Source organism: Pan troglodytes, chromosome 6, assembly GCF_028858775.2.
Source record: "Pan troglodytes isolate AG18354 chromosome 6, NHGRI_mPanTro3-v2.0_pri, whole genome shotgun sequence".
NCBI classification, from domain to species: Eukaryota; Metazoa; Chordata; class Mammalia; order Primates; family Hominidae; genus Pan; species Pan troglodytes.
The window spans coordinates 74,200,876-74,214,699 of record NC_072404.2 but is presented as its reverse complement, the minus strand read 5'-3'; the positions used below and the strand labels follow the sequence as shown (position 1 = coordinate 74,214,699).

At 45.1% G+C, this 13,824-nt stretch overlaps 2 pseudogenes; both read left to right on the top strand.

Annotated features, from left to right (window-relative positions):
- Positions 1-3,479: 3,479 nt before the first annotated feature.
- LOC104007274 (rab5 GDP/GTP exchange factor-like) overlaps positions 3,480-13,824 on the top strand; it is a 72,118-nt pseudogene continuing 61,773 nt past the window's right edge.
- On the top strand, positions 11,389-12,401 carry LOC134810432 (uncharacterized; annotated as a pseudogene).

Here is a 13,824-nt window from a genome sequence, read left to right as displayed (position 1 = left end):
TCGGCTCATTGCAACCTCCACCTCCCGGCTTTAAGCAATTCTCCTGCCTCAGCCTCCCGAGTAGCTGGGAGTACAGGTGTCCACCAACACGCCCCGCTGATTTTTGCATTTTTAGTAGAGACGGGGTTTTACCATTATTGGCCAGGCTTGTCTTGAACTCCTGAGCTTGTGATCTGCCCGCCTTGGGCTCCCAAAGTGCTGGGATTACAGACTTGAGCCACCGCATCCGGCCTATTATATGTATTTTTATGTATCACTTTTTAATTTATTTGGGTCCAACATTGAGTCAGTCATGCCAGTGTTACCTTTTGAAACATGAACACTGCCCGCACCTGACTGGCATGCAACTGACATTTTGTTTCACAATTTTCTGCTACTTTTGCTAAAAATAATAATATCCATGTCTTGCTTTTAGGCCTAAGATTTTTATAGCATATGTGGGAATATATGATCGTTTTTCTAGATGTGTAGAGGAAGATAGTCTTGAATGCAGTGTGATATTAAAGGATCCCATTTAAGATTTTTGTAATATGCTTCAAAGACCTGTGGGTTGCAAAGTTACCACTTTTGAGGACACATGCTCCATGAAGCACCTTATGTGACAATTTACAATTATTGTTTTGTTTTGTTACTCTGTAGAAACCTCAAATGAAGGTGTAGTTGGGCTCAAGCATCCAGATTATCTTTTCTCTTCTTATTTTTTTTTCTTTTCCCAAGATGGAGTCTTGCTCTGTCACCCAGGTTGGAGTGCAGTGGCATGACCTTGGCTCACTGCAACCTCCGCCTCCTGGGTTCAAGCAATTCTCTTGCTTCAGCCTCCCGAGTAGTTGGGATTACAGGCACCTGCCACCACACATGGCTAATTTTTGTATTTTTAGTAGAGAGAGTGTTTCATCATGTCGGCCAGGCTGGTCTAGAACTCCTGATTTTGTGATCTGCCAGTCTCGGCCTCCCAAAGTGCTGGGATTACAGGTGTGAGCGATCGTGCCCAGCCTGTCTTGTCTTTTCAAAACCATCCTTGGTGATTCAGTGTTAAATATGTACTAGTGGATGTTACTTTGCTGAATATTGCCTAGTGAATATTAAGTATTCTCGCCTTTCAGACATGAAGTTATGAATTTAAGATGTGAAGATTTACAGCTTGATAAACCAGCTTCAGGAGGCAGGTCTTCAGTCTTAAGTCAGATTGGAAGATTATATGCAGGCCGGCCATGGTGACTCACGTCTGTAATCCCAGCACTCTGGGAGGCCGAGGCGGGTGGATCACGAAGTCAGGAGATGGAGACCATCCTGACTGACAGGATGAAACCCCATCTCTACTAAAAATACAAAAAATTAGACGGGTGTGGTGGCAGGCACCTGTAGTCCCATCTACTCGGGAGGCTGAGGCAGGAGAATGGCATGAACCCAGGAGGCGGAGCTTGCAGTGAGCCGAGATCCCGCCACTGCACTCCAGCCTGGGCGACAGAGCAAGACTCTGTCTCAAGAAAAAAAAAAAAAAAGATTATGTGCAATAAGTATTTAATGCTTAACATTGTTTTTTTTAAAATGGTACCTTCCACATGAAATAATATGCCTGTAACTATTAATTATGTTCCAGGATAGGAGAATTCATGTTGTCAAAATTCTTTTTTTTTTTTGAGATGGAGTTTTGCTCTTGTTGCCCAGGCTAGAGTGCAATGGCACAATCTTGGCTCACTGCAACCTCTGCCTCCTGGGTTCAAGCAATTCTCCTGCCTCAGCTTCCCGAGTGGCTGAGATTACAGGCATGCACTACCACACCCGGATAATTTTGTATTTTTAATAGAGACGGGGTTTCTCCGTGTTTATCAGTCTAGTCTCGAACTCCCAACCTCAGATGATCCATCTTGGCCTTCCAAAGTGCTGGGATTACAGGCGAGAGCTACTCCGCCTGGCCTCACGTTGTCAAAATTCGAATACTCTCTAAAACAGTGAACTCATTTTCTTTTTTTCATCTCTTAATTGTTAGATGTGTTTTGAAAGAAATAGAAGTAGAATTGGTTTTCATACTTGTTTTGCTTCTGGAGTGAAATGGGGACAAAACAATGGAATCACACTGTTAAGATTTACTAAAATGGAAGGATTGCAGCAAGATCATATCCCTAGTCTCCCCATAGCAAATGGCACCTGCTAGCTGTTCTTTTTTTTTGAAACGGAGTCTTCCTCTGTCACCCAGGCTGGAGTGCAGTGCTGCTATCTTGGCTCATTGCAACCTCTGCCTCCCAGGATCAAGCAGTTCTCTTGCCTCAGTCTCCTGAGTAGCTGGGATTACAGGTGCACGCCACCATGCTTGGCTAATTTTTGTAATTTTTTTTTTTTTTTTTTTTTGAGATGGAGTCTTGCCGTGTTGCCCAGGCTGGAATGCAGTGGTGCGATCTCGGCTCACTACAAGCTCCGCCTCCCGGGTTCATATCATTCTCCTGCCTCAGCCTCCCAAGTAGCTGGGACTACAGGCACCTGCGACCACACCCGGCGAATTTTTTGTATTTTTAGTAGAGATGGGGTTTCACCATGTTAGCGAGAATGGTCTTGATCTCCTGACTTCATGATCCACCTGCCTTGGCCTCCCAAAGTGCTGGAATTACAGGCATGAGCCACTGCGCCCAGCCCTAATTTTTGTAATTTTTTAGTAGAGATGGGGTTTCACCGTGTTGGCCAGGCTGGTCTGAAACTCCTGATATTATGATCCGTCTGCCTCGTCCTCCCAAAGAGTTGGGATTACAGGTTTGAGCTACTGCGCCTGGTCATAATGTTTTCTATAATGTTGTTTTATTTTAGGAAAGTAAATACAATGAGTAGGACACAGCTCCACGATTCTCTTAACTGTTTTTTGTTGTTGTTGTTGTTGTTGTTGTTGTTTTTTGAGATGGAGTTTCACTGTTGTTGCCTAGGCTGGAGTGCAGTGCTGTGATCTCAGCTCACTGCAGCCTGTGCCTCCTGGGTTCAAGCAATTCTCCTGCCTCAGCTTCCCGTGTAGCTGGGTTTACAGGTGCCTGCCACCTTGCCTGACTAAATTTTGTATTTTTAATAGAGATGGGGATTCACCATGTTTGCCAGGCTGGTCTCGAACTCCCGATCTCAGTTGATTCACCCGTCTTGGCCTCCTAAAGTGCTGGGATTACAGGTGTGAGTCACTGCACCCATCTGTAATGGGATATTTCACTGCAGACTTTGATAAACAGAATATTAGCATTTTTGGTGGTGTTTTTATTTTACTCATAATATTTTTCTTTTGACTCAATTACAAAAACAAGTAAAGTTCAGATTATAAAAATTAAAGAGCAATACAGATTCAATATTTTTTTCTACATATTGTGTTCAAATGATATCCTTTTTTCTTTTTGTCCTTATAGCTCAAGCTGTAAAAGCCAAAGGTCCACCCCTTTTTTCCAGTCTCATGTTGAAGATCTTTATGTAGAAGGCCTTCCCACAGGAATTTTTTTTTTTTTTTTTTTTTTGTGACGGAGTTTTTACTCTTGTTGCCCAGGCTGGAGTGCCATGGCGCCATCTTGGCTCACTGCAACCTCTGCCTCCCGGGTTCAAGAGATTCTCCTGCCTCAGCCTCCTGAGTACCTGGGATTACAGGTGTGCGCCTCCAAGCCTGGCTAATTTTGTATTTTTATTAGGAACAGAGTTTCTCTATGTTGGTCAGGTTGGTCTCTAACTTGCGATCTCAGGTGATCCGCCTGCCTCGGCCTCCTAAAGTCCTGGGATTACAGGTGAGAGCCACTGCGCCCAGCCTATTTTATGTATTTTTATGTACCACTTTTTAATTTACCTGGGTCCAACATTGAGTCAGTCATGCCAGTGTTACCTTTCGAAACATGAACACTGCCCGCACCTGACTGGCGTGCAACTGACATTTTCTTTCACAATTTTCTGTTACTTTTACTAAAAATAGAATAGTATCCATGTCTTGTTTTTAGGCCTGAGATTTTTAAAGCATATGTGGGAATATATGATTGTTTTTCTAGATGTGTAGAGGAAGATAGTCTTGAATGCAATGTGATATTAAAGGATCCCATTTAAGATTTTTGTAATGTGCTTCAAATACCTGTGGGTTGCAAAGTTACCACTTTACTTTTGAGGACACATGCTCTGTGAAGCACGTTATGAGACAATTTGCAATTATTACTTTGTTTTGTTACTTTGTAGAAACATCAAATGAAGATTTAGTGGTGCTCAAGCATCCAGATTGTCTTTTCTTTTCTTAATTTTTTTTTTTCCCCGATTTGGAGTCTTGCTCTGTCACCCAGGATGTAGTGCAGTGGCATGGTCTTGACACACTGCAACCTCTGTCTCCTGGGTTCAGGCAATTCTCCTGCCTCAGCCTCCCAAGTAGCTGGGATTACAGGCACCTGCCACCATGGCTGGCTAAGTTTTGTATTTTTAGTAGAGATGGGGTTTCACCATGTTGGCCAGGCTGGTCTCGAACTCCTGACCTTGTGATCTGCCAGCCTCTACCTTCCAAAGTGCTGGGATTACAGGCGTGAGCCACCATGCCCAGCCTGTCTTTTCTTTTCAAAACTACCCTTGGTGATGAAATGTTAAATGTGATTAAATGTTAAATAAATACTAGCGGATATTTGCTGAATATTGCCTAGTGAATATTATTTATTCTTACCTTTCAGACATGATCTTATGAATTCAACACATGAAGATTTACAACTTGATAAACCAGCTTCAGGAGGTAGGTGGCACACCCCGATCAGTCACTTGTGCATCCAGAAGGGAGAGAATGTGTTTCAAATATGAGTAAAGGCAGGGAGGTATCAGGTATGCTCACATGTTCACATACCTCACCTATTCTGTGTGAAGTGAGGAGTGCCATGTGGGCATTGTAGGATTGCATAGATAGACTTGGGTGGCCAAGTGGAGGAAGGCCTTAGATCCTACAAAAGCAGTGGTAGTCATTAAATGGTCTCATAGCACTTCTGTCTTAAAATAATGTGGATCTGTCCTTTAGAAAGATTATTCTGGGTTGATTTTGAAGGATAACACAGTGGGTAGTTTGAGTGTAGGGGGTAGGAACAGAAGGCCTCTCTCTACTCATGGAAGGAATGTTGAAGTGGGCAGAGTCTTGTTTACTGATTGGGGTTGTGTATCTGTGTATATTTGTTGGGACTGAGTTATAAGGGAGAGGAAAGGTTTAAGATGATGCAAGCTGCTTCTGGCTGTGCTGTGAGACAGTTCATCCAAGATTCAGAAACAGAATTGAGCTGGTTTGGGGGAAAAGTGACTTTTGCTTATTTATCTTATAAAAAAGATGACTTTGGAGACATCTAGATGGTCTCACCTGAGTGTCTGAAAATTGCTATTTTCAAAATTCAAGTCACCAGAATGAGTTTTTTCACTGTAAAATGAAGGCAGAGTGGACCATGTTTAAAAATTGGCTGGGCACAGTGACTCATGCTTGTAATCCCAGCACTTTGGGAGGCTGAGGCAGGTAGATCACCTGAGGTCAGGAGTTCGAGACCAGTCTGGCCAACATGGCAAAACCCTGTGTCTACTAAAAATACAAAAATTAGCTGGGTGTGGTGGGGCACACTTGTGGTCCCAGCTACTCGGGAGTCTGAGGCAGGAGAATTGCTTGAACCTGGGAGACAGAGGTTGCAGGGAGTCGAGATTGTGCCATTGCACTCCAGCCTGGGTGACAGAATGAGACTCCATCTCAATAATAATAATAATAATAATTATTATTATTATTAGCAGTGCACAGCTGTGTGAGAAAGGCCTATAAATTTCTTCTAAATGCTTTATTATAATACTAATATCAACTATGTTTTTACAGATCAGAACTTCTTACAATACAGCTGACGTTACTCAGCCTAGAACAAATACAACAGGTAACATAGTTGTGAAATCCTTTTTAAAAGCACAGATTAATCTTTAAGCTTTTAAAAATTAATCTTTTAATTTGATGGAACTGCTCCTTCCTTCACCTCCCCAAAAAATCTTTTGCTGAAGCTCAATACAGGCACCCCTTGATTTATCAATATGAACATGTGCAGTGTAGGGATCACTCAAGCTTTTTTTTTCTTTCTTCCTTTTTTTGATACAGAGTCTCACTCTGTCATCCAGGCTGGAGTGCAGTGGTGCAATCTTGGCTAACTGCCACCAGGCTTAAGCAATTCTCCTGCCTCAGCCTCAGCCTCCTGAGTAGCTGGGATTACAGGCGCGCACCACCATGCCTGGCCAAATTTTGTATTTTGTGTTTTGGCCAGGCTGGTCTCAAACTCCTTCGCTCAGGTGATCCTTCTGCCTGAGCCTCCCAAAGTGCTAGGATTACAGGTGTGAGTCACCGCACCCGGCATTAATGTACTCTGAGGATGCTGACTTCCAGATAGCCATTTTTGGGTCAAGGAAAGTTCAAGTCTCCTGAGTATAGTAGCCATACCTCCTAGAGAGCTTCCTTTTGGTTTGGTTACAAAATGTATTTTAGCTTAGTTTTCTTACATTAGGTGGGCAAAATAAGAATGAGCAGAAGGCTGGGCACGGAGGCTCACGCCTGTAATCCCAGCACTTTGGGCAGCTGAGGCAGGCAGATCACCTGAGGTCAGAAGTTCAAGAGCAGCCTGGCCAATATGGTGAAACGCCATTTCTACTAAAAATACAAAAATCAGCTGGGTGTGATGGTGTGTACCTGTAATCCCAACTACTTGGGAGGCTGAGGCATGAGAATCGCTTGAACCCAGGAGGCGGAGGTTGCAGTGAGCCGAGATTGCACCATTACACTCTAGCCTGGGGGATAGAGCAAGACTGTCTCCAAAAAAAAACAAAAACAAAAAGGCAGAAAAGTTTAGGGACACCCAACAAAACTAGAATTGGAAACTGGGAATTACGCTGTTTGTAGATGATTTCTTTTCAAGATGGGCTAGTGGAGTTTCTGAGCAGCAGCTACGTTCTCCTTTCACATCTTCAGGTTTCATAAGGTTACCTTTAGCCCTCTGAGTGATCAGATTTCCCTCACAGTCACTCACGGGAGCCCTTGATCTTGACAAAATAGAACTTGAGTAGCTGAGTTCAAATAACTGGGGTGGCAAGAGGGGATCTCCTTCTTGGTTCTTATATTTTTTTTAAATGAAAGAGCTAGAGAAGCAATCTCAAGGTCAGGATAACTCACCCTGATGTTCTCACTTTTCAGGGATTGTGCTGCATTCTGACTTGGATTCTGCCATCGAACACAGAATGCCCTGATTCTTAGATGCAGAGGCAGCTCTTCAGCCTATGGGGTAAGTAACCAGGGAATGGAATTCTCACCAATTCTTATTTTCTATGCTAAAAGTTTTACTTTACGATTTGGGCCTGCTTCTTTTTTTTTTGAAATGGGGTTTCATTCTTGGTGCCCAGGCTGGAGTGCAGTGGCACTGTCTCGGCTCACTGCAACCTCCGCCTACCGGGTTCAAATGATTCTCCTGCCTCAGCTTCCCAAATAGCTGAGATTATAGGCATGCACCACCACGTCTGGCTAGTTTTTTAAAATTTTTAGTAGAGATGGGGTTTCACTGTGTTGGACAAGCTGGTCTTTAACTCCTGACCTTGGGTGATCCACCTGCCTTGGCCTCCCAAAGTGCTGGGATTACAGGTGTGAGCCACTGGGCCTGGGCCTGCTTCTTTCTCTCTCTCTCTCTCTTTTTTTTTTTTTTCAGTAGCAGTTTAAAATTGGTACCTCATTTAGACACAAGCAAAAGGATATTAGCCCACTTTGGAAATAGGTGTGAGTCCACATATGATTTTCCTAGTTTTTCCTCTTCCTTCACTTTTTGCTCTCTTGGTAGTATGTTAATTCTATTCTGTCTCTGAATCTTTTTTCTTCATTTCTTTGGCAGATATTTTTACTTGTCTTGGAAGAGTAGTTTTTAGGACTCTTTAAAAGGGTACAATATGGATGACAATCTTGGCTAATGGTAACCAGATCCAGGGAGCTGGGGTCAGCGTTAGCTGGAATCAGTTCAAATTAGCAAAGCAGTGGTGTTCAGTGGCAGGAATACAAGTGTCCACATCTTGTTTAACACAAGATATGTTAAACACATCTTGAAAGGGATAGTGACATCATTCTCAGAATCTGTTGGGAATACACATAGCCTGTAGACCCATTCGTCTTTGACCCTGTAAAGATATTTTAAAGAGTAATACCCTGAGTGGTTTTCTGTCCAGTTTGCCTGCTCATTTATCTTTGAGGACAGTATGCCTTGTGGAGCTCCGCAGGCCCCAGGGGTGTGTGGATTCTACATTTGAAAGTGCTGATGCTGAGAGACTGTGTCTTGGCGGACCCCAAGGAGTCTGCTTTTCCTCTACTTATTGTCCCTACTTTTCCTGGCAGCTGGCATTGCTGTTTAAATGGGTTGTTCTTTGCTGTTTAAGTTATTTGGTAGTGGTGTGTCAGGATGCGGGTTTTCTGAATACTTTTCCAGCTGGTTACTTGAGTGGTGGTTAGGGAGGAGCTGTCTTGGGGCTGTTCTGGAGCTGTTGAGGTCGGCTGTCTGTCTGGATACTCACAGCCTATCTGTTGAGGAGAATGCTGTTCTCATTGTGCTGCCTTTGGTGGTGCTTTAGATGTGGGTGGAGGTGAGTTCGGGGAGTTAATGAGATCTTTTTTAGGTGCTTTTGATAAAGTAGTCTGCACTAGAGGATTCATTGTGACTTTCTCCCTTAACCTGCACATACTTCTCTGCTCACCCTTGCTGTCTTTCTCATGCCTTTGATTTTCCCATCTCCTGTTGGTTGAATTTACATAAAAGCTCTGCTGTAGTTTAAATGTGTCCCCTAAAGTTTATGTGCTGGAAACTAAATCCTCAATGCAACAGTTGGAATGTGGGGCCTAATAAGAGAGCCCTCATTAATGAATTAATGTTGTTATTTTGGTAATAGATTAGTAATCACAAGAGTGGGCTTATTGTAAAAGAGAGTTCAGCCCCTGTTGCCCTCTTGCTTTCTGGCACTCTCTTGTCCTTCTGCCTTCTGCCATGGGATGATCTTTTTCTGTCATGGGATGATATTCCCTCATATTCAGAAAAGGGAGTCTCCCATTAGGAATAAAGTCATGAGAAGAAATGGGCATTTTCATAATTGGGTGTTTTCTTTATAGCAGTGGTTCTCAAAGGTAATTCCTAGCAGTATCACCTGGAAACTTGTTAAATTTGAATTCTCAGGCCCTATCCCAGGCCAGCTGAATCAGAAACTCTGGGGTGGGACCCAGTACTCTGTGTTTTAACTAGTCTTCCAAGTGATATTGATGTGCATTCAAGTCTGAGAACTACTGCTTGTCAAGTTAGTTGTTCGCTAATTTTTTACTCCCACCTTCACTGGGCCCTGGAGAGTGTGGAAGGGACAAAAGTGAGAGAACACTGTCTCTGCAGGTACTTTGTCAGTCTTCTGATGAATCGTTTGAGAAACCTAGAAAACATCTGTTGAGCACCTGCTCAGTTCCTGGCACTGTGCTGAGTGGCTAAGAGCATGGGGTGGACATGTAAGCAAGTAATTGTAATAGGACATGAGTATTATAATGGCTGTATTTATAAAAAGCTACAGGAACTGGAGAGAAAATTATCCTGTGAGTGGGGAAGATGGAGTCAGATGTCACTTGATCCTTGAACAGGGTAGGATTTGAAGGTGAACAGACAGAAGGGTATTCTAAATGGGTTCATACATAGGATGACCATGCAACTTATTATCCAAAGGAGGTCACTTTTGAGAATCAAAGGGGGTGTTTTTATAGGCCAGGACTGTTGCTTGCTAACTGGGATGTACGATTGCCCTATTTGTAAAGAATGAATGATGCTGTGAACCCAGAGTTTGATGTAAATTTGTGGAAAACTCATTTCTTCTAATTATTTGTAGAGTTTTCAACAATTCTTATTGGAAGGTATATTTTTTTCCCTAGGGTTGCTGTAAAATATTACAGGCATACTTTGGAGATATTACAGGTTTGGTTCCACACCACTGCAATAAAGTGAGTCACACAAATTTTTGTGTTACCCAGTGGATATAAAAGTTGTATTTTGGGCCAGGCTCCCTCTGCATCTCTGTGTTTCAGTTGGGGTAGGGTAATTTTCCTTTGAGTTTGAAGAGCTGTCCCTGGTATTTCTTCCAGTGGATGTCTTCCCATAACAATTTTTTTTTTCTCATCTGAAAATGTCTATTTTGCCATCTTTTTTTTTTTTTTGAGACGGAGTCTCCCGCTGTCGCCTGGGCTGGTATGCCGTGGCGCAATCTTGGCTCGCTGCAACCTCCACCTCCTGGGTTCAAGTGATGCTCCTGCCTTGGCCTCCCGAGTAGCTGGGACTACAAGCGTGCGCCACCACGCCCATCTAATTTTTGTCTTTTTAGTAGAGTTGGGGTTTCACTATGTTGGCCAGGTTGCTCGAACTCCTGACCTCATTTCCACCCTCTTCTGCCTCCCAGAGTGCTGGGATTGCAGGCGTGAGCCACTGCGCTGGGCTATGTTTTTCTTTTTTTCTTTTCTTTTTTTTTGAGATGGAGTCTAACTCTGTTTCCCAGGCTGGAGTGCAGTGGCACGAGCTCAGCTCACTGCAACCTCTGCCTCCTGGGTTCAAGTGGTTCTCCTGCCTCAGCCTCCGTGTAGCTAGGATTACATGCGCGCGCCACCATGCCCGGCTAATTTTTTGTATTTTTAGTAGACACAGGGTTTCACCATGTTAACCAGTTTGGTCTCAATCTCCTGACCTCGTGATCTGTTCACCTGGGGCTCCCAAAGTGATGGGATTACACGTGTGAGCCACTGCGCCAGACCTTTGCCATCAGTTTTTAAAGGAAACAGCTACTGAGCACTGGATGCGAGGTGGGCAGGTTTCTTCTTTCAGCTTTTTTTTTTTTTTTTTTTAAAGCCATCATACTTTAGAATCTTTCAGCACTGTCAAATTATCTTCCGGCTTTTATTATTTATGTTGAGAATTTAGACTGGGCGTGGTGGCTAACACCTGTACTCCCAGCAATTTGGAAGGCCATGGTGGGTGGATCACATGAGCTCAGGAGTTGGAGACCAGCCTGGCCAACAGGTGAGGCGCTGTAGCAACATATGGTAGCCCTTTTTCAGTACATTGGCCTGATCCAGCTTAGTTGGATGTCATTTACATATGTGTCTTATATCTTAGATACAAGAGATTTCTTAAAAGCTTAAAGCATAACACAAATATTTACTTGATTGCACCATCTAACAAATCTAAATAAATACATTTCAGGTCTAGGCATTGCGTTTTGTATTTCTCTAAACCAGTGTGCGCATGTATTTCTCTAAACCAGCATGTGTGTATCACTTTACCCAGCCACAGCAAGTGATTATGGATGAAATGGCTGCAGCAAAGCTAAAACTATGATACGCCTTTGAGAAAAAAATAATGAGCTGAGGCCACCGCTGTCGCGGCCGCCACAGCCGCCGCCATCTTCTTCCTGCCCTTGCCTTGGTGGGTGGCGGTTTCCTGCGCCGTGTCTGGCTTGGCCAGCCGGGGCACCGCGCTGGGCTCCATGCGGCCAGGCTGCGCGGCCGCTCAGAGCGGGTGCCTCCGGGGCTCCGGTCGGGGGCTTGGCAGGAGCGGGCCGGGGATGGCCGCGGCAGGCGGCAGGTCGGCCGTGGAGCCCCGGGGAGGCGGCCGCCACGATCGCTGCCGGAAGTCTCCGAGATGTCCGGCAGTCCGCTCAGGGCCCCTTTTGCAGACTCGGTGCCCGGTGTGCGTCGGCGCCGCCTGCTCGGTCTTGGCACCACTGGCACGGCCGCCGCGTAGGAGGCCTGGCTCCAGATCCCCGACCCCTACGAGCGCCGGCCCTGCGTGCCTGCTATGTTGGTGCCATCTCTTCTGCATATTTATGCTTGCCTGTCACATTCCCTGGCCTCTGAGTGTCCTTTGGCAGTTTCCGAAGCATTTGGGCAAGAAGGAGCTTGGGGAGCTTCACAGCAGGTGGGGGTGCACAGGGGAGGGGCCGCGGCCGGACCAGCAGAGCGCTTCAAGGGCTGCCGCGCTGACGGACTTCCACACTGTCTTTCGGAACTGGGGTTAGGGGACAGCCCTTGGCCACCACTGTGTCCTTACTCTTGTCGCTTTGCTTGGGCCTGGACCTCCCCTTTCCAGCTCTGGCGTGTGACACTGCACCGAGCATGGTGTCGAGACCACCACTGGCTGGGGCCGTGGGATGAAGGGTGCCCCAGGCTCGGGAAAGGTGGGGACCTTTTCCCCGCTCCCCAGATGATTGTTGCATGCTCTGGTGAGGGGACAGTTGTACTCCATTTCCCGTGTGCCAGCTTCGGGACTCAGCTGTGCTTTTGTGTCTCTTTGATTAGCAAAAGCAAAACGAATTCCTCCCTGAACACTAAGCTTCCTGGAAACTTCCTTAGACCTAAACCTGAGAACCGCATATAAACAGGCCTTGAGGGTTCTGTTGTCAGTAGCGGGTTGCCTGATTGCAAACTGAGCAAGTTTAAAACGGAGTGGGCTGCTTTGGGCTGCACAGCCACCTGGCCTTCTGACAGCTAAGCAGGAGGCAGAGGTGAGAGACCAAGATGGACTGAAAATGCCCTAGCCGCTGGGAGCCCAACTCGGCCCAGCCTCGTTGAAAGGAGGAACATTCGGTGCAGCCATCGGAATCTTATCCTTTATAAAACGGGACAGCTCACAGGATTACATTTCTAAGCCAATCCTGTGACCATCCTCCATGAAATTCTCTATTTTGGTTACATGTGGTCAAACTGAGCCTCACTGAAACAAATGAAAAATACTCTGGACAAATCTTAAGAATCGTTTTGAAAATCAAAAGGTATGGAAAATGTTGTGGCTTCTTTCTAAGCTTTCTTCAGCCCAAATTCTGTTATTCTCTAATCTTTTATGGTGTGAAATCATACCCATTCCATTATGTATTGATTGTCAAGAAGGAAGTAGGCTTTTATTGCTATGTTTATGTCAGTTTCCGTTTATTGTCTCACCACATTTATTGGGTTATTGCCTTTGCCTTTGACTCAACAGGAGCTGGAAGGGAAAGAATCCCAAATTCTGTTTCTTAAGGCAGCCAGTTGTCAGAATGAACTTTCCTCATTTTCTATTGTGAGGCCTGAGGAAAGACATTCAGTTCCAAAGGCTGTGCCTATCCTTTTAAATAGAAGAGAGAGGGCCTGGCACGGTGGCTCATGCCTGTAATCTCAGCACTTTGGGAGGTGGAAGAAGGCGAATCACGAGGTCAGGAGTTTGAGACCAGCCTGGCCAACATAGTGAAACCCCGTCTCTACTAAAAATACAAAGAATTAGCCAGGCGTAATGGCGGGCGGCTGTATTCCCAGCTGCTCGGGAGGCTGAGGCAGGAGAATCGCTTGAACCCGGGAGGCGGAGGTTGCAGTGAACCGAGATCATGTCACTGGACTCCAGCCTGGGCGACAGAGTGAGACTCCGTCTCAAAAAAAAAAAAAAATAGAGAAGAGGAAGCAGCCGTGCCAAGGCTAGGTACTGACTGAAGCAGGAGGAACAAATTGGAAATGTGGGAATGTGAATGTGGGCAAGTTGAGGGACTTGTAGCTTCTCTTCGGTTGAATCTTTTTGCTGAAGCTGCTTTATTGTATCTGACATGTGAAACTGCACAATTTCAAACAAACCCCTATTGAAGTCAACATACAAAAAAGCATTTAAAGAACAGCCATTAGTGGCCAGGCATGGTGGCTCACGCCTGTAATCCCAGCACTTTGGAAGGCCGAGGCGGGCAGATCACGAGGTCAAGAGATCGAGACCATCCTGGCTAACATGGTGAAACCCCGTCTCTACTAAAAATACAAAAAATTAGCCAGGCGTGGTGGCAGGCGCCTGT